The sequence below is a fragment of the Cydia strobilella genome, chromosome 5, assembly GCF_947568885.1.
Source record: "Cydia strobilella chromosome 5, ilCydStro3.1, whole genome shotgun sequence".
In the NCBI taxonomy this organism is placed as follows: domain Eukaryota; kingdom Metazoa; phylum Arthropoda; class Insecta; order Lepidoptera; family Tortricidae; genus Cydia; species Cydia strobilella.
Genome location: NC_086045.1, coordinates 18,543,239 through 18,564,310, shown reverse-complemented (window position 1 = coordinate 18,564,310; position 21,072 = coordinate 18,543,239). Strand labels below are relative to the sequence as shown.

General features: G+C 38.2%; 1 protein-coding gene across 3 annotated transcripts in view; it reads left to right on the top strand.

Annotated features, from left to right (window-relative positions):
- LOC134741532 (MOB kinase activator-like 2) overlaps nucleotides 1–21,072 on the top strand; it is a 103,455-nt gene that overhangs the window by 19,628 nt on the left and 62,755 nt on the right. Inside the window, exon 2 of one of the 3 annotated variants that reach the window (XM_063674351.1) lies at nucleotides 2,089–2,117. The exons of the other annotated variants lie outside the window; for them this stretch is intronic. The gene's annotated coding sequence lies outside the window, so the exon portion shown is untranslated. The remainder of the gene's footprint in view (nucleotides 1–2,088; nucleotides 2,118–21,072) is intronic. 3 annotated transcript variants of the gene reach the window in all.

The following is a 21,072-nucleotide window of genomic DNA, read 5'->3' as shown; positions in this document are numbered from 1 at the left end:
ATACGTTGTCATTGTTATCAACGCGCGCGCTGTACACTTGTACAGTTGAGTTGCTCACGGCACAATTACCGTGGTTTAATTATTGAGCTCTAGACAGACTTCTATAGTTTATTCTAGTTAGTTGTGTAAAAACAAAAAGCGCTGGTGGCCTAGCGGTAAGAGCGTGCGACTTGCAATCCGAAGGTCGCAGGTTCAAACCCTGGCTCGTACCAATGAGTTTTTCGGAACTTATGTACGAAATATCATTTGATTTTTACCAGTCGCTTTTCGGTGAAGGAAAGCATCGTGAGGAAACCGGACTAATCCCAACAAGGCCTAGTTTCCCCTCTGGGTTGGAAGGTCAGATGGCAGTCGCTTTCGTAAAAACTAGTGCCTACGCCAATTCTTGGATTACTTGCCAAGCGGACCCCAGGCTTCCATGAGCCGTGGAAGATGATGAGTTGTATAAAAACAAAAAAAAACTATCAAATTAAATCAGCTGTCTTCGAGAAATCCGGGATACAAATATCGGGACGAATTGAAATCCTCCCATTTTTTACGTCGATCAAAAAGAACCATCTTCACTAAACAGTTTTAAATGCCATTTTATGGTTTTCATTAGCAGTCTCACCTGCGCTTGGTGATCTCCAAAAGCAAATGCACAAGTTACTATAAAAAATTCCTTGTATATGTATATATAACATAAATTATATCTGACGATTGCTGTGGCTGTGACACCATTGAATTTATCGATAGGAAACTATCTGCGTTGACTGCGGTAGCTTCCGCTCCGAATCAAAAATGGCACTTTCCTCACAGCTGCAGAAATTGAAGCAAAAATTTGTGCAATATCCTCGTTCGCGCCTCGCTGCAGGATGTTGGTAATATGCTTTTAAATTTCCCGGAGAACCGGGAATCTCATTTACACCAGTATGGAGAGTGTAAGCCTCAATTGATAGGGAATGATGCCAGGTATATACGTCACCAGTCCCTATCAATTAACACTTGCTTGTCACTGATATGTTTTAAAAAATCTGACTGAGGTACCTATAGCAGACCGCACACAAAAAAATGTGATTATCTACTTATATATAAGTACTGCAGATAGACATCATAACTATTTGTTTTAAATGGAACGATCGCTCTTATAAAAAAAGTTTGATTCACATCGTTCAAAATAAATGACCACTTCTTGTTATCAATTGGTTATTTCAAATATTTAACAGGAAGTGGAGTAAGTCATAAGGAACCTCATGGTCATGGGACCATACTCATGAGTCTTTGACAGTTAGATTGTCAATACTCGCCAGGTGATCTGATAGAGATCTGGTCGGGTGTTCGGGTGTGGCTAAACTGAGGTTGATGTTTTGGTGGTGCGGTGGTGGGTGGTGGGGGTTGTGGCCTAATGGTAGATTGCAGCTTAATAGTGTAGGACTGTGCTGTTGGGCTGAAATGGTTTAGTGATATGGTGTGGGCTAAAATTTTAAATTGTTTAAAACTTGTTAACTGGCAGGTAGCACCGATGCGATTAACAGTCACACGAAACCCGCCGCTAAAAAGCAGCTCCCATACAATCGAAGTTACGCTCTCATTTTAATAGGTACGACATGCTTAAATTACACTAAGATTGTATGGCGGCAGCTAGGTTCGTGTACTTCGTGTGACTCTTAACCACAGTCAAATAACCTAGTGACCAGTGTTGCAACATCATCATCATCATTTTAGCCTTCAGTCGAGTCGCCCACTGCTGAGCATAGGCGTCTCTTCGTGTACGCCACTTACCCCGGTCCTGGGCTAGTCTCATCCAAAACAGTAAACGTAAAACAGTAATTTGTAGCTTTATAAAATAGAATCCAGCAGCTTGTTGTATCAAAAATTCAACTTGTTTCACAAATGCAAGTCTATTTCCAAGAAAAGGTATTGGGCGTCCGCTTTGTGCAGGTAAGTTGTAAAACTTGTAAAATGTTATGCAAAAAATCCCTGGTGGGTGTAGACTGTAGACTGAACTGATGGTGGTTTGTCCTGGTGATAGTTTAGCTGCTGGCTGGTTTGAGCTGGTGGTGGTGTCCGTGACCGTCCACCAATGAACGTTCGTGTTATTTGTTGCAGGTGAGTCGCTTGCTGGCTCGCCGCCGTATGTAAGTCCACCTCATCTTGTCTCAGCCAAGTGTGGCATCCACAGAGATCCCTTTAGGCTCACCTAAGCGAGAACTCGCATGCGATTTTCGTTACACTGCGGTATTTGATCGATTTGTTGAATTGGTAGTACTTTAGTAGCCAGCAATGTAATCCAATTTGCATGCGGGTTCTCGCGCCATCTGAGTCTTTAAGAAGACCACATATCTTAGAGAAAATCGCGGCAGGGTTACATTTGGATTAAAATTGAGCGGTCTTTCTTATTTTACAATATCAATAGTTTTTCAGTACTCAGGCATCACATAACAAATTTCAATTTTGGGAATTCTAAAAGAAATACAGAAAAATCACGATACATTTTTCAACACAAATGTTAAAGAAAAAGCTAACTAACTTATTATCGGTTGACGATAAGTCGGTACATCCTGATCTAATTAGAAACCGTCTTTATTATTAACCAACAATTTGATTCCCTTATTACAGTATCACGAATGGTTTTCTTTATAAAAAGAAATTTAAATTATAGGCGATATACGGAATGCTACTACTATGCTATGTGTCAAGGTTGTGATTACTGTAGCTGACGTTGGACCTTATTCTGTTAAGTTTACCCCGGATCTTTCGCGGCTCATCAAGGCCGGGTGATTATTTTGTTGGATCCATGTCGGTATTTTTTTGATACTTTCCATCCATGCTAAGTTAACGCTGAAGCGTTCTAATACGCCTTAGATTTGGGAGTCTGACTTAGATAGGTCAACGAGATCTGTGGCGCGTATTGGGGAGACTTCTCAGTGTTTTACTTATGGAATCTGTGCCTTCCCTATTTCCTGGGCATCACATTTATTTGTTTCTTCAAATGAAAATTTCCTTGTTCCAATGTTTGAATTAACCTGCCTTTAAAACAATAGTCAGTTTTGCAATAAACCTACCTATGGTCAGTTTATCAGTTCCATGACGCACACGCGGTATGACTAAGCTCAAAAACGTCTAGCTTTCTCGAAGAACCCTCCTTCGTTATTCAGTCCACGTGGATACTGTCGACGCAGAATTGTAGGCAATGCCTTGTGTTGTGTTGTCGAAATGTCCTTCAGGTTTTACAAATACGTCGGCTCGGCTGTCGGTGGCGTCTGCAGGCGTATAGTGTTGGCGCATTTTAATTTCTGGGAACTTAATTTTAAGAATCGAACGTCGAACAGACCAAAAATGCTGTTATATTCATCTGACTTTTATGCCGTATTAAGTTTTTTGTAAATTGTTTTTTATTACGTACCTATAATAAAATATTCTAGTGATGTTTTTTTAGGTCTTAGGTACGAGTACCTAATTTTTTAAGTAGGTATTTTAAATTGTCGCGACACTTGTGAAGAATAATATCGCTGCCGGCCTGCCGCCGTGTTAAATTATTTTAATTAGTGTATATATCTCCTTAACACACGAATTAAACAAGACCTGACTAACCTGCCTGTCTTTAAGCAGCAGAATCAGAACTACAGACAGTAACTCAACATATTAAGTATCTTGCTCTTAAATTTCATGTCAAATTAAACCTTAGATTGGGTGAAACGGCAGAGCCCTAAAATTCGCTTTGCTCTTAATTTGCTTTGTTCCGTTAGGTGTGCTGTAAAGTTCAAATGGACTCTGTTGTTGACCGATTAATATAGCTTTGTTAAGGCTTTAATATCTGGGAGACCGAGCTTTGCTCGAAAAACATAAAAACTCAAAAATGCGCGTTTTCCCAGAGATAAGACCTAGCTAGATCGATTTTTCACCCCCGAAAACCCCCATATAGCCAATTTCATCGAAATTGTTAGAGCCGTTTCCGAGATCCCCAAAATATATATACATATATACAAAAATTGCTCGTGTAAAGGTATAAGATACGAGTATACATACGTGCTTTTGAAACACAACTGGTTTCTGTGGCCACAATCATAATGCATAAGGCCCGTTCATAAAACGTTGTTGTTTCGAGCTTTGAGACCTTTGGAAGTACCTGTAACTGACGTAAGCAAAGCGGTTTCAAACGTTATACACATTGCCACTGCTAGAACTGCTATTATCCAAAGCAAGTAGCAAATAATTTGTCTTTGCCAGTCCTTGAAAATGCCACCACTTGAGCTTTTTTATAGCACCCTCCTGCCAGAAGCCCTTAAGCTCGGTTTCCAATGCGACTGCTGCGAACTTCCACTTCAATGACACCGTTTAACTTTAATAATAAAAGTATCTAAATTTCCATTAAATTACCCTTCCCCAGTGGAAACCCAGCTTTGTAAATTACCACTATAAACAAGCGTATGCTCACGCACTCTGCAAACCTGTGCACTACTTTTTTGAACCCAACCTGTAGACTGAGAAAGCCTAGGCTGTGAGTTCATTCCACAGCCGGAACGTTAGCGGTAGGAAACGTGAAAATAATATTCACACACATGTAGACTAGTAAAGACTGTTTTGTAACATGTAGTTGATATAGCGTGCGCATTGTCCCTGCAGTGGCGGACCGTTATCGCGGAGCAACCGTTGCGCTGCGGTCGGCGCGGCGCCATACTAAAACACTACCTACACAGTGTGTACCCGACCGCTGCTCAGATGTGCTCACGTAAACACTTTGTGAAGAAAGCTTTCGACGTGTATAATAAACAATTTAGAGTACTAGTGCCGGATTAAGAAACCCCACGGGGTTTACCTTCAGGTTTCGGTCGATTCCTGAAATGTGGCAGGGTCCTAGGGGTGCCTTAAGCAAATTGTTACTTTGTTTATTGGTCTATCCGGCAAAGCAGACTAGCGTCCTTTATCTGTACCAAGAACTCTGCTGAACTATTCAAATTTCAAGCGCTTAGAGCAGCTTAGACTATAAGTATTATGACGACAGCATTAATCTATGCCATCTATGGGTTATGGGTTAGTAATGTTAGTATCTCTGGATTTTAAGAACTTTCGAGTTAATTTTGAGAACTGTGCAATGTGCAAATGTGTGCTAGATTTGTTTCAGTCATTATGATAAATATAAACGTTAAATGCAAGTAAGGGTCATTTGCACCTGTCACAATTCACAGACAACATTCATTACTCAGCAAAATACTATGAAACTTCCCATACAGTTATATGGTCGAAATTTTAACGGGGACAGACGGTTTGAATAAGTTGTACACAGAAATTTTATTTTTTAAATAAATATATTATTAGGAGACAAACAATAATTGATACAATAAATAAGAAATAACACATGAGAAGACGGCAATCTTTCGAGGTTAGGATAAGGGTGAATTGCAAAAATATTGTACGCGGTTAAGCGTAGTTAGTAGTTACCTAATTGATTCCATTGTGTTACGAAAATTAAGCATGTACCTAAATTGTATTTATTGAGGTGAGATTGATTGTGAGGTGAGGCGAGTAGTTCCTGCAAAACAAATGTATCGACTGTTACTTTGTATGATTTTATAGGCTATCAATAGTGTATATTTAATAGCAATAGCATAGATTAGCCTTGTATTCGTGATTGTCTTGGTTCGATTTGTGACTTGTGCTTGTGCGTATGCGATTGCAAATGGCGATGACTAATCTGCGGTCAGATGCTTGCAATGTCACCGAATGTACGTGCCGTATCGACTCGCGCGGGAGGTGGGTGAAGTCATCGGGCCAACTTGTGTGCATCGAAGTATGGTAGAGCAATTTAGAGTAATTAAGAGTGAGCATACCCTAGGCTATAGCTAAGCGAGGAAAAGAATAAAGACAATAGAAATGCGACTTGGCATCCAGTAGTGGGTGGATGTGCTAGGCTAGGTTATCGTTACGTGTCACTGGACTCACTGGCTTGATAGATGAGAAGCGTACCCTCGTCCGCACTGATGACAGTGATTTCTGATTATGCGTAACCCTCATTGGAAAGGATTAGAGTCCACAGACGGTCAGTTAAAAGTGTTACTGTCAATACATTATAGAGATCCACAACTGCGAATTTACACCCGATACAAATGCCGGGATAACGCTAGGAAGATGATGATAATGATTTTCGGCAGTTATCCTATACAGAGATGAGCTCACTACGAAAAAAAAATGTAATTTCGGTAGCTGAAGGCCGAATTAAATCATCTACTAAGACACTGTTTGTGGCTTTAGTATCAAAACGTTACCACATTGCCGACTGTAAGGTGCCACTCGCATATTTAGTATACATGTAGGTGTTACATTGACTGTAGGTTGGTAAAATGCGCTTTGTTAATAAGCAAAAATAATTATTGACATTTATTTGTAGTTGTCTGTGACAAATTGTATTCACTCCATGTTGCCGGAGCCACCAGGGACTGAATATTTTAAAGGGCAGTCCATATCACATATTTGTTCATGATTTTCCTTTTTTTTTAGCCTACTTTGGTGTCCCACTGCTGGGCAAAGGCCTCCCCTCGTTTTCTCCACTCGACCCTGTCATCGGCATTTTCCCACCATTTGGGGTAGAATGCGTCCAAGTCGTCCCGCCATCTCCTTTTTGGTCTGCCTGAACCCCGGCCTGCACCGTCTATGGTGCTCCGTGGGTCCCACTCAGTGACCATTTTGGCCCACCTTTCCAGGTGCATGCGACAGACATGTCCCGCCCAGTCCCACTTAAGCTTAGCGGTCTTGACGCCTACATCTGCAACTCTAGTTCTGGAGCGTAGTTCCGTGTTTCTGATTCGATCAGTTCTACGAAACCTAATATACTACGCTCCATAGCTCGCTGGCAAACCTTGAGTTTCGATTTTAGGGCCTCAGTTAATGACCAAGTTTGTGCACCGTAAGTTAGGATGGGCAGGATGCACATGTCAAGGAGTTTGCGCTTAAGACACAAGGGAAGGTCACCCTTCATTAGCGCTTTCATGGACCAGAAGCTCTTCCAGGCGTTCTCGATACTTCTATCGATTTCGATAGACCGCCTGTTCTCGAAGGATGCTATCTGGCCCAAGTAAATGTACTCGTCGACATATTGTATATCCTGCCCATCTACTACTATGCTATGTTTTGCTTAATTGGTCATCAACTGAGTTTTCGCTCTATTCATTGTAAGTCCAACCTCAAGGCTCGCCGTGCTGAGGTCTTGCAGCATTTGTTGCAGATGTGATGACGTGTGGGAGAAGAGGACTATGTCGTCAGCAAAGCGCAGGTTTGTTAACCTCTTGCCGCCAACTTCAATGCCCATCGTCTCCCATGAGACCGCCAGCTTTTGAAATATCTCTTGGAGACAACTGGTGAACAATTTTGGAGATAGCGGGTCGCCCTGTTTGACGCCTTTCGCTATGCTGAATACGGGAGCGGGTGCGTGTAATTTAATGCTAGCTGTGCTATTATTGTAAATAGTTCCAACGAGTTCAACATATTTACCTTTATGATTTACCTTAAGTATGAAAATAGAAATGATGCTTACAACTAACAAGGATTTTAGTCTCAAATCGTCACATTAGCGTCGAAACGAAATACATATATTATTATATATTAAAAACAGTAACACGTTACGTTTCAACACAACGTGTAAAACTTTTACATAACACGACATCAAACAAAAAATACCTACCGATATGCCCCGGGGTTTAGGGTTCCGGGTTACGTTGTTGAATACCATGAATCTGATTTTATTACATCAAATAAATTTCAATAACATTTACCTGGTAAACATACCTTTTACTGAATGGACTCCATACCATAGGTAGCTACATAAATTTATTTCCTGACGATACCTCGTTCAAAATAAGGAAAATTCACTAATTATGTTTTCCTGGATACCCTTTGGAGTTATGTATAAGGTAGAAATAAGGCAATGGATCTAATACGAATAGGTACCTAATTAGGGTATTTACTGGTTTTGAATGGCTCGGTGCCACGGACTTTAAGAAATCAGATACATAAAAGCAGAATACTCTGTATCAAAGATCGGCTCTTATAATCAGTTCCTTTTATCATCAGATTATTCAAATTTTGCCCCTTCTCGATGAAAACAAAACTTAGTCAGCAATGATCTGATTAAGTTGTGAGAGCCAACTTTCAAGACTTTCCCATAAACTTCTGATGATTTTAACCGCGGGTGGCTTTTTTGGAAGCTGTTATTTGCAATAATAATTAACATGTAACTGATAAATTTAGCCACACGACAAACGCCGACAATAATGAGCTACTGTTTATCGTAAAAAAGCACATCCGACATGTTTCGTAATGTTCTAAAATAATGTTGAAACATTGGCATCGGCACCTACTACGTCAACACTGCACTGTCGATGTTTAGTATTATATTCCTTTACGACTCAATATAGTTTTCTTTCTTGTACTAGTTTTGAGAACAATGAACACTTACGTAACAGATGAGCTGAACCAGAGTAAGTGCTTCATACGATCGATCGGATCGAGCTGTGACTCATGAGAGTATTAATTATTCAACAGTCAAAAGAAAATTCGTGTTAAAACAAATACAGGTGAGTATATAACTGAGGGCTTAAATACCGCGAAAATCGAAATTTCGTTGTTTGTCTCTCTATCGGTCTTAGATATTCGAGTGATATGCATATTAGTTAGTTTTTGTTAGCTTTAGAAAGAACTGCGCAGAAGTAAGGATGGATGGATGGATGGAAGTATTTATCGGGTACTTTATGCGATACCTATCTTAAGTATCGTGATTATTAATTGATTACTCACTTTATCGCACAAAATTAAGTGTCTTTTCCAAAATACCAAAAAGGTCCACCTCATGCTTACTTTTACGAAGTTTAAAAAAAAGTGTAATTTCGAGGATTCGGGGGCTAGGGCAGCGGGAAGGGTGCAACAAGTGTGTTGTGTCACTTGTGTTGTGTCTATTGCATGGAGCTTGCCTATTGTACGACGCTGTTATATTTGTTTAGTTCGGTTTTCAGTCCTCTGCGCTTACGTGTGTGAATGAGTCATCAAGCAAGCCACTCCCGGTGCCTTAATGGTTATTTGTTTACATTTAAGCGCGACCTCAAACGTGTTTTTTTGTAAAATATGAGGATCGTGCGAGAGCCGAACGTGTGTAGAGGCACGTGGCAAGAATATTACGAAAAACTGGAACCTTGAACCGCATGCGTTGCTTTCAAAGCACGACGAAATTAAATCTGTAAAGGCAGACTAGCTAAAGTACCTACTACCTATTCACAGAATAAGTAATATGATACAGAACGGCCACGCACCGCCCCGCCCCGACTCGAATTACCTCGTCCCGCGACAGCAGATTGACGGCCGTTTGCTTTCCGCTCAGTACTAGGTATTTTTAAGACACTTACTCACACTATGACGCATGACGCGTGTGCAGACGGGCCGTTCACACATAGAAAGGCAAGTGATTTTTTATGTATAGCGTGTCCGCCCTGTGACCTATAGAGTAGGCTGTTAATAATCTCCTAGCCGTTTTCGGCCACAGCGACTGCGTTCTACCGCTGAGAGCGTCGCTGGCGCGCTCTCAGGTGACTGACAGCCAATTTTTGGTCAAATCAGTCGCACGCTCGTCGCGCTTGGCATCGAGTTCTGTGCGCCGCCCGGCTTCAAACTGACGCACCTGCGTCTGCACAATATGCCTCTAACGTGGACGGTCACTGGCTAGATTCTCCCATATCGTTGGCTCTATATGAGCTCTCTTCATATGCCGCTTGTTGTATGTCACGATTGGCACGACCGAGGTTTGAACTCTTCTTCCTTGTCGCATCCGGCTATGGCGACTCCATTAACAATTCTTGTCCAGATTATGAAATGCCCTAATGTGGCTCGCAAAGCCAAACTTTGTCTTGAAGATGCGGTGACAGGATGCGCAATGGAGTTGTCCAGTCGAGTTGCGGGTGTACGTGTAGAAGGGCTTAGGTCGTGTCTTGCGGATAAGACGCTTATCATCTAGGTTTTCCAGTCGCTGCTGCTCAAATTGGTCTACATTCCTATAAACACTAGAACGCCATTCCGATCTTTGTAATGCAATGTCCTCCCAGCAGTCAGTCGGTATACCGCAAGCGACGAGGTTGCGTTTGAGGACATCTTTATGTCGCAGGTACTGGCCACCCTGCTTTCGCTTTCCACAAGAGAGCTCCGAGTAGAAAATTGCTTCGAGCAATCTCTCATTCCCCATACGCACGATATGGCCACAACACCTTAGCTGATGCTTCATGATCACAGTGCTTCAATACCAGGCATCTTGACGCGACGTAAAACTTCCGTCAGACAAGATGGCGTTTGATCCCCGTGGTCCCCGAAGCTCCAATTTTATGACACGCAAACAGGGATCCCTGAAATTGTAGGTGCCAAATTTCATTACTGTCACTATTGTTTAAACCCCATTTAAGACCGAAAATCTGTTTTTGCAGTCACATTTTTAAGTCCTAAATATTTTTCCTCCATTTATTTTAGTAAATTTGTATTGTATAGCACTCGTGTACCAATTATGGATCTACTGATGTCTATTTCATTGAAATCCACTCAATAGTTTAGGCGCTAGAAGTTAAAATATGATTTACTATTCGGCATCCTCTCAAGGCGGCTGTATTGATTTTTCTTTAATAAAACAAGTGTAAACAGGTTGTAAAGGGCAAGAGGAATCTACCGATACGTCATTTAAAAAAATCCGCCCAGTATCCTGAGCTACAGGATGTACTGATTATCTGTATTTAAAATTTAAACCCATAACCCTACTTTCTGTTTAAGTCGCAGTCGAGTAAAATGTTGATATTGGGGTATAACGTATACAAATGTATAGACAAAAGTGGAATTCATATTCCTACAAGTTTCCTATTAAGAGAATATCCCCTGAAGGGGTATAAGCGCTAAATCTGGATTCAGCTATTATTTTCTATAACAAGATGTATTTTTTCCGCAAAGATATCTAGGACTTTTTTGTGTAGAATTTAATAAGCTTTAATGTTGCCTTACACCATATTTTCACAGAGAACGTAGATTTAGAGTAAAACGCAAATTTCTCCAGGATGATACACATTTTCCAAGATGGCTGCGATTCCTCGAGGTACCCAAATGTGAAATAGTGTGGACATGAAAAAGAGACCTTTAATTAACATACATACCAAATTTCATAACTTTGGAAGGATTTCGAGGTTAGACTTAATCCGATTGTACTATAATGTAGGGTAAGTTTTCTGTCATAAACTTATAACTCAATCGCAGTAAAAGAGAATACCTGCAAAACATTTTTCGAAAAGTATTTCTTAGCATTGTATCTTTGATTTTTCATATGGATGCTTACTTTCGGTCCAGAGGTAAGATTTGTGCGTCCGATAATCCAGTGCTCGGTGCTCACACCGATACCGATATACGGTTGTCTGTATACGGTTAGATTTGCACCGTAACTAACAGTTTAATACAAACTCCAGTTTACAGCACAGCAATACATACTATGTAAGTAGATGGCCAGCAGTGGCTAGTAAATTTAGAAGACTAATAACCGACTTTTTACGCTTCATGCCATATGCCATATCTTTGTAGAAGCCGCTAATAATTATGTTGGGCGTTAATTGTGCTTATACCTACTGTATACTTATATCTCGCTGCTGTTTATAGCTTGTACATAAAATTAAATTGACTTGAAGAAAACATAATAAACATGGAAATGGTATTTTAACCATGGAGTACAGTGCCATCTAGTGAGCTCTCTGAGATAAAAATAGATAGTGCTGTATTTCTATTTACATTCATTGTAGTTTTATAAGTTACTACTACTAGAGACCCGCCCCGGCTTCGCACGGGTGCAATGCTGATGTATTATACATATAAACCTTCCTCTTGAATCACTATCTATTAAAAATAACCGCATCAAAATTCGTTGCGTAGTTTTAAAAATCTAAGCATACATAGGGACAGACAGACACCAGGAAGCGACTTTGTTTAATACTATGTAGTGATAAGTATGTCTTTCATAGCGGACAAACAACTCTAATTTTACGCTTTGAATTCATAACAAGCAGTGAGACCGTCACACAAACATAATAAATAGTGTCATCTACAACAATGACGAGGCACGACGTCGTATGGTTCTCAGTCTTCTATACTATTGTATATTAAAATATGAAGTAAAAGCCTAGAGGGCTAGATACAGATATATGTTGCCGATGTTGGATATGCCTGCAATTCCTGCAAACAACCCCTCGATTATCATGCACCCTTAAAATGTTGCTAATGTTAGCTCGAGCCGTCTGATGCCGGCGTGTATTCAACTATGCACAGCCTGCCCCCTCCGAGCTCCGACCTTGACCCACAGACCCGCCGTCCACCAGTTTCACCCACGCTGCCTAATAACGATCTATACTCTGCCGCCTTCTACATATTTAAAGATGTTAAATGTGTCGTTTTCAAACATAATTGTACATATACGTTGATTGAATTGTCAATGTGGCGATATGGCATTGTTTTAACTGAAACGGTATAGCTGCGTTGTTTAATGATAAAAAACCGGACAAGTGCGAGTCGGACTCGCCCACCGAGGGTTTCGTACTTTAAGTATTTGTTGTTATAGCGGCAACAGAAATACATCATCTGTGAAAATTTCAACTGTCTAGCTATCACGGTTCATGAGATACAGCCTGGTGACAGACAGACGGACAGACAGACACAGAAGGACAGTAGAGTCTTAGGAATAGGGTACCGTTTTTACCCTTTGGGTACGGAACCCTAAAAAACATAAATAAAATAAATATTTGGGGACATCTTACACAGATCAACCAAGCCCCCAACTAAGCAAAGCTTGTACTATGGGTACTAGGCGTAAGGCGACGATATACATACTTATATAGATAAATAAATACATACATACTGTACATAGAAAACACCCATGACTCAGGAACAAATATTTGTGTTCATCACACAAATAAATGCCCTTACCGGGATTCGAACCATCGGCTTCACAGGCAGGGTCACTACCCACTAGGCCAGACCGGTCGTCAACAGATCGATCGATCGAATCGCTTGACAAAAGGGCTTGGTAGGTCCGAAATTCCGAAACGGTGTACGTTGGAAGACTTCATGATACACGCATACCCAAATATCATTACACTTTATTTTGGCTTTACCGTAGTCGGATGAAAATCGGGGTATCTCCTGGACTTTTAGACTTCAGTCAATGTCAGAAGGGTGCTAACAAGTGTACTTTTAGAACATTGTTACATCTCAAGACTTTGCATATAAGATTATATATATATGTCATATTTGTTTTTTTTTTAACAATGGTAAGTTATGCCCCTGACCTTTCTTTTCTGACACTCGTGCACGTATGAAATAGACCTGTACCAATAACTTCTGAGGTTATAAGAATATTAATGTTGCTTATTTTTTATATATAGTTTCCAGACCATATACTAAACCTAAAAATAATATTTTGTGTCATCCTAGGTATTTGCTTAGGTAGAAATTTAGGTATTTCTTTTTTCAATCAGCATTCTGTAAAAAAAATATTCGAGACGAAATTCTTTGTTTCCCTGTAAAGGCAAAGTGGCTTCCGACGTACACACGCATTTTGTGTCATTTTCATCCACGGGTATAATGGCATTTAATAAATACCTAATATTGATCCTAAAACGCCTAAAAAAATATTAGAGTCGGTAAGTGAAGTGTTGTACTTTACAGAACATTGTTATATGTTATTCAAACAAATCTGTGTCAAATTCATCCACCGCTTTTATTTAAAAAAAATTTTTTTCTAATTAACACCCTGTATCTGCCACAAAAAAAAATTCATATTATTAAGTTTACGTCTACAATATTATAATACCACATTGAGACATCATTCATAATTTGGGTCACTTTGATCCACGGTTTTTTTACTATCTGGCAAAATAAAACTCAATTGAGCAAGAAGGGCGTGCACGGGGAAGGGTACCTACGCGGGTGGGGTGCTTATTATACTTGCCGCAATATCAGCTGGCGACTGAGATCTTAATACTATCTCCTTTACCCTTGTTAAGACCAACCAAGAGATGGCATTATGAGCTGTCTCGCCACTTAGTTTTGCGATACAGTGTATTTATTTCATTCGGAGGCATAATTACATTGTCTTATCAATCTTACCGTAGTAGGTATATAAATATAATTAAAAATAAACTGTAGGCTGCACTCCTCATACTGACCAACATTTGTGACGTTCCTAATCAAAAGGTACCACTTTCTCTGACAGGTTATTTGTATAAAGATATAATCAAATTTCGTCTTTATGGTAAACGACAAAGTGGTACCTACCTTTTGATTGAGAATGTCACAACAGCGACTTAAAAATTACTTTTGTTTCGATTTTTAGTAGACTTTTTAAGTTTATTTTAAGACGCAATTTATTGTGATTTTTGTTATGTTTAAGCGTGGCAAGCAACATTAATTACATTGATGATGATGTTCATTAAATACAATATTTTTTCATACTATACTGAACTGTCACCCTATACATGAGAATGAACAGCGCCCTCTTGACAATGATCATATATTACTGGTCAGGCTTTAATATGTGTCATAATTTAGTAAAGTCCCCTTTGTGGATTCTAAGTTTCCGAGTTACAGCAGTTTAGTGAAAGCGTTTTTTTTTTTATATAAATTAAGGGTTGAATAAAGAGGAAAGAAAATTTGATTATTTTTGCGCTACGACGCACGGTTTAGGAGATACAGCCCTATAAAGTTTTTTTTATTGTTTTTTTCTTTTTTTCTTTTTTACATTGTGTTTTTTGTATATTACTTTGGGGTTTCATAAAGGGGACCGAAAAGTTGATTATTTTTGCGCTACGACGCACGGTTTAGGAGATACAGCCCTATATAGATTTTTTTCTTTTTCTTTTTTACGTTTCTAAATCTTAATTAAGGGCTTCTTAAGGGGAACGAAAATTTGATTATTTTTCGCTACCATGCACGGTTTAGGAGATACATCCCTAAAGTTTTTTTTGTTTTTTTTTTTTCTTTTTTTTTGTCATTGCGTTTTTTGTTATTACTTTGGGGTTTCATAAAAGGGAACGAAAATTTTATTATTTTTGCGCTACGACGCACGGTTTAGGAGATACAGCCCTAAAATGATTTTTTTCTCTTTTTCTTTTTTGCGTTTTTAAATCTTAATTAGGGGCTTCTTAAAGGGGAACGGATATTGATTATTTTTGCGCTACGATGCACGGTTTAGGAGATACAGCCCTATAAAGTTTTTTGTTATTATTTTTTTCTTTCTTTTTCTTGTGTTTTTGTATATTATTTTGGGGCTTCATAAAGGGGAACGAAAATTTTATTATTTTTGCGCTACGACGCATGGTTTAGGAGATACAGCCCTATAAAGATTTTTTTTTTAAATTTTGCGTTTTTTTAAATATAAATTATGGGTTGCATAAAGGGGAACGAAAATTTTATTGTTTTTGCGGGTACCACGCACGGTTTAGGAGATACAGCTCTGTAAAGTTTTTTTTCCTGGTTTTTTTTTGTTTTTTTTTTAAGTATTAATTACGGGTTTCTTAAAGGGGTTTTTAAATTATTTTTGCGCTACGACGCATGGTTTAAGAGATACAGCCCTATAATGATTTTTTTTTTTAATTTTGCGTTTTTTTTTTAAATATAAATTATGGGTTGCATAAAGGGGAACGAAAATTTTATTATTTTTGCGCTACGACGCATGGTTTAGGAGATACAGCCCTATAAAGATTTTTTTATTGTTTTTTTTTCTTTTTTTCTTTTTTACATTGTGTTTTTTGTATATTACTTTGGGGTTTCATAAAGGGGAACGAAAATTTTATTATTTTTGCGCTACGACACATGGTTTAGGAGATACAGCCCTATAAAGATTTTTTTTTTAAATTTTGCGTTTTTTTAAATATAAATTATGTGTTGCATAAAGGGGAACGAAAATTTTATTGTTTTTGCGGTACCACGCACGGTTTAGGAGATACAGCTCTATAAAGTTTTTTTTCCTGGTTTTTTTTTGTTTTTTTTTTTAAGTATTAATTACGGGTTTCTTAAAGGGGTTTTTTAAATTATTTTTGCGCTACGACGCATGGTTTAAGAGATACAGCCCTATAATGTTTTTTTTTTTAATTTTGCGTTTTTTTTTAAATATAAATTATGGGTTGCATAAAGGGGAACGAAAATTTTATTGTTTTTGCGGTACCACGCACGGTTTAGGAGATACAGCTCTATAAAGTTTTTTTTCCTGGTTTTTTTTTAAAGTATTAATTACGGGTTTCTTAAAGGGGTTTTTTTTTATTATTTTTGCGCTACGACGCATGGTTTAAGAGATACAGCCCTATAATGTTTTTTTTTTTTAAATTTTGCGTTTTTTTTTTTAAATATAAATTATGGGTTGCATAAAGGGGAACGAAAATTTTATTATTTTTGCGCCACCACGCACGGTTTAGGAGATATTATATCTATATATATATAGCTATAATAGCTCTATAAAGTTTTTTTTCCTGGTTTTTTTTAAAGTTTTAATTAAGGGTTTCTTAAAGGGGAACGAAAATTTGATTATTTTTGTGCTACGATGCACGGTTTAGGAGATGCAGCCCTATAAAGATTTCTTTTGTTGTTTTTTTTTTCATTGTGTTTTTTGTATATTATTTTGGGGTTCCACAAAGGGGAACGAAATTTTGATTATTTTTGCGCTACGACGGTTTAGGAGATACAGCCCTATAAAGTTTTTTTTGTTTTTTTTTTTCATTGTGTTTTTTGTATATTACTTTGGGGTTCCGTAAAGGGGAACGAAAATTTTATTATTTTTGCGCTACGACGCACGGTTTAGGAGATACAGCCCTAAAATGATTTTTTTTCCACTTTCTTTTTTGCGTTTTTCAATCTTAATTAGGGGTTTCTTAAAGGGATTTTTTTAATTATTTTTGCGCTACGATGCACGGTGTAGGAGATACAGCCCTATAAAGTTTTTTGTTATTTTTTTCTTTTTTTTCATTGTGTTTTTAGTATATTACTTTGGGGCTTCATAAAGGGGAACGAAATTTTTATTATTTTTGCGCCACCACGCACGGTTTAGGAGATATTATATCTATATATATATAGCTATAATAGCTCTATAAAGTTTTTTTCCTGGTTTTTTTAAAAGTTTTAATTAAGGGTTTCTTAAGGGGAACGAAAATTTGATTATTTTTGTGCTACGATGCACGGTTTAGGAGATGCAGCCCTATAAAGATTATTTCCTCTTTTTTTTCTTTTTTGCGTTTTTAAATCTTAATTAGGGGCTTCTTAAAGGGGAGCGAAAATTTGATTATTTTTGCGCTACGATGCACGATATAGGAGATACAGCTAATACAGCCCTATAAAGATTTTGTTTCTTTTTTTTCATTGTATTTTTCATGTATTACTTTTGGGTTACATAAAGGGGAACGAAAATTTTATTATTTTTGCGCTACGACGCATGGTTTAGGAGATACAGTCCTATATACTTTTTTACAATGCATGTGCTCGAAAAGTGCGTTTCCTACGGAGCCATATCGTGCGGAAAGTACTGCTTTTCCGCACAAGTGCTTTTTGTTTTCAATTTTTTTTACCGTACATATGGTGCTACTTTCTTGCACTAGTGCGGAAAAGTGCACTTACCGTGCATATGTAGAAAGTTTAAAGGGCCATATGTACTGTAAAACGTACGATACACGTGCGAATAGGTAATTCGCAACTCGTGTCGATTTAAAACACTCCTTTTAATAATTAAACTTATTTGCCATGACATGTTTTTTTATTTACTCGCACAATGCATAGTAAAACATTGTATGATACACGTGCGTAAAGATGATGCATAAATAGCAATTTTTTTTTATCAAAGAATGAAAGAAAGTCACGGTATTAATAACCAAATTTTACTTTATTGGTACCTTTTCCCTATCACTGTCACAAATGTATGTGGCGTTCACGTAAACGCGATATTTTTAAGATTTCCCTGCGCAATGTTGCCAGCTCGCTCGCAAATCAAACATGTACTTACAGTTCTTTTGCATAATGGTGACATTGTACAATATCTATGAGTTTTAAATAGGTAAAAGATAATTCGACGCATTCTTTGCTTGCTTGTTGCTTGTTGTTGTGTTGTTTGCGTAACTTCTTTGAATAAGTTGCGTTAATTTGGCGCACAGGCGAAGTAAACATGCGTTGCGTACGGCAAGGTCACGCCGCGGCCCCACCCTGCACGGCCTCCGTTGCCCATTCAGACCGCCCGCTAGCTTCGTTTGAACGCAAATAATATTTTTGTAATATTTGTTTATGCAGTGGATGCAAGTGACACAAATTCATACATCTTATTTATCCCGCATTTCAAATTAATAAGATGTAAACTCTAATATCTTTAATATTTTTTTGTAACGGTGACAGCCTGTTACAACAAAATCATCAAATATCTTATGAAGCTATGCCTTAATAAGACACAAAATCATTTAATGGACCTATTTAAACGATTAAATTCGACCTAAGTAATTTTTTTTAACTCTAATTTTTTTTTGTGTCATTTAGAATATTATGACATAGTATCAGATTGCAGTGGACGTAATTGACACAAACTATGTTTTCACACTAAAAACACTATCCTAAATGCAACAGTTACATGTTTTCTCTCGAATATTTTTTTCTCCAAGATAATTCAAAATAAAAAATAATTACCACAAAATAACAAATTACTAGAAAAGCAAATTATATATATCACACAAAACAAAATGTAAGATTTACATCTTAACAAAGTATTCATAAGCGAAAACAGAATTGACTTTAATATTTTTATAACCTAGGGGTCAAAATATAGCCAGCGGTACAGGTCTAAAAGGCTGATGAGCATATCACACTGCACTGGTTGCATAAGTTCTTGCGACGAGACGACCACTTGAGTCAGACAAATCGCGAATAGCACCAAACTTGTTTTCAAGATATACACAGTTAACAAAAACAAATTATACGAGCCTTTTCTGTATTGACCAACGTAATCCGTTTAAATGTCAATGCTAAACAAATAAGCATTAGCATGTGTAAAGTAACGAATAAATAATAAACGTTACAGTGGAGTTCCATAATTCTAGTCATAAACGGATTTAGATTTTAATTTGTTTTTCTTTGATCTGTGTCGTACGCGTAGAATACATACATTGCTGTGCTATACGAACTTCAGATCCGACTTACTTACAAGCTTACAACTTTGCGGGATGAATTCCAGGATATGAACTATTCTGTTCTTCATAATCATATAATTATATTATCTGTGAGTGTTTAGGTTTACCTCTGTGCACCTGCCAAAATGCGGTCAGTTCACCGAGAAAGCTTTCGCGTCAAGTACAATTTTAGATCAGGGGAATTTACTTCATCGCTATAAGCGGATATACTTCAATTCACAAGCCAAAAACGTACACTCCAGTGTCCTTAATCGTAACAAAAGGACATTTTTTTGTTGAACTGCCTTATGTTTGAGAGCAAGAAATGTTGAGAAAATATTTCGGTCATTTTTGAGACGATCTAGTAAATATTGCGGTGACAAAACTACCAAACCGTTAGAGCGTGACAAATATTTTTGAGTTACTTTATGTAAAACAGGTAGGTAGGTAGGTAAATATGTAGGATGTTTTCCTCCATCGCGTGTGGTATGTTTCGCGCTGCAGCAGTAGGGTTACTGCATACTTAAGTATAAATAAATAAAGGGACATTTTCACACGAATCCACCTAATACTGGCTCCTCTTATCTGTCACACTATTATTAAGGGGTAATTACAGTAAATTTTCAATGGTTTTAAATATTCCAAATAAAATTGTCAATATCTCAAATACCGCAAAGTATAGTATGTACCTAATATATAAAGACAGCGGAGCATCTTTCCATCCCTTAAGTCTAGTCCTATCTACTATACGCTCGTAATGGTTTTCCAAAAGTTATCACTTCCCGTTTGGCAACAAAATAATACCTCGTTTCACCTGGTCAGTTTAAAACCATGAGTGTCGTGTCCTATATTCAGTTACTAACCAGAAATCCCGACATTACTATGACCTACCGCGTTGATCGCGATAATTTCTGCGAAAATCACCCTTATTTGACCACCATTTTGGTAGACATCAATGGTGGGCAAAACTAGGTACGTACGTAATCGCTTTTAGTACCTCCGTTTATAATGGAATTCCATTGATAAGGCGTATGATCATCAGACTTCCGAGATCTCCGTGGGATGTGGCAGCCCTAGGTGCGCACACGCCGCTCGCGAGGTGACAAGGGTTCATTGTTTCGCGGGTGCCTGTCTAACTGTACATATGTGACACCACGTACATTTGTAATTACGTGCTCCAACGGCGCGAGTACGCGTTTTGTGTTTTTCCTCGATGATGTCTTCTTTTTGTGTCGTTGAGACCATAAAAAAAAAATAGAGAGACGAACCTTACTTAGTGTCAGTGTCAGACCGCGTTGTCAAACAGCTCTCTAAATAAAATTAGATGGTAGTGGCTACATAGCACATAATTTCTTACAAAATTATACATCTTCGTACTAATTCCAATACTGGGTCCTCTTTGGGTGTTGGTTTGGGACCCCTGGTTTTGGATCATCCATAAATTACGTCACTTGAATTTTAAGATTTTTTAACCCTGGTCATCTGGTCACATTTGGCAAACCCCTCCATCCTGGTGATGTGACATGACGTCACATTTTATCCATACTAATATTATAAATGCGAAAGTCTGTCTGTCTGTCTGTCTTTCTGTCTGTGTGTTTTCCCTCTTCACGCTTAAACCGCTGAACCGATTTAGATGAAATTTGGCATAGAGATAGGTTGAGTCCCTGAGAAGGACATAGGATAGTTTTTATCCCGAAAATCATCCCCTAAGAAAGTAAAATCCTTGCGAGAAGAGAAGACGATGACGCAGTACAATTAGCGTTGCATTTAGATGCACGCGTCCAAGCGCTAACTGATCATCATTAGATGTGCTCTGTGGAAAATTCCAGCAAATACATCCGGCTTGGACTTCCTTTGTCGCCTTAATAAGGTGTATCCAGCCATCGCAAAAATAAGGAAATTATTG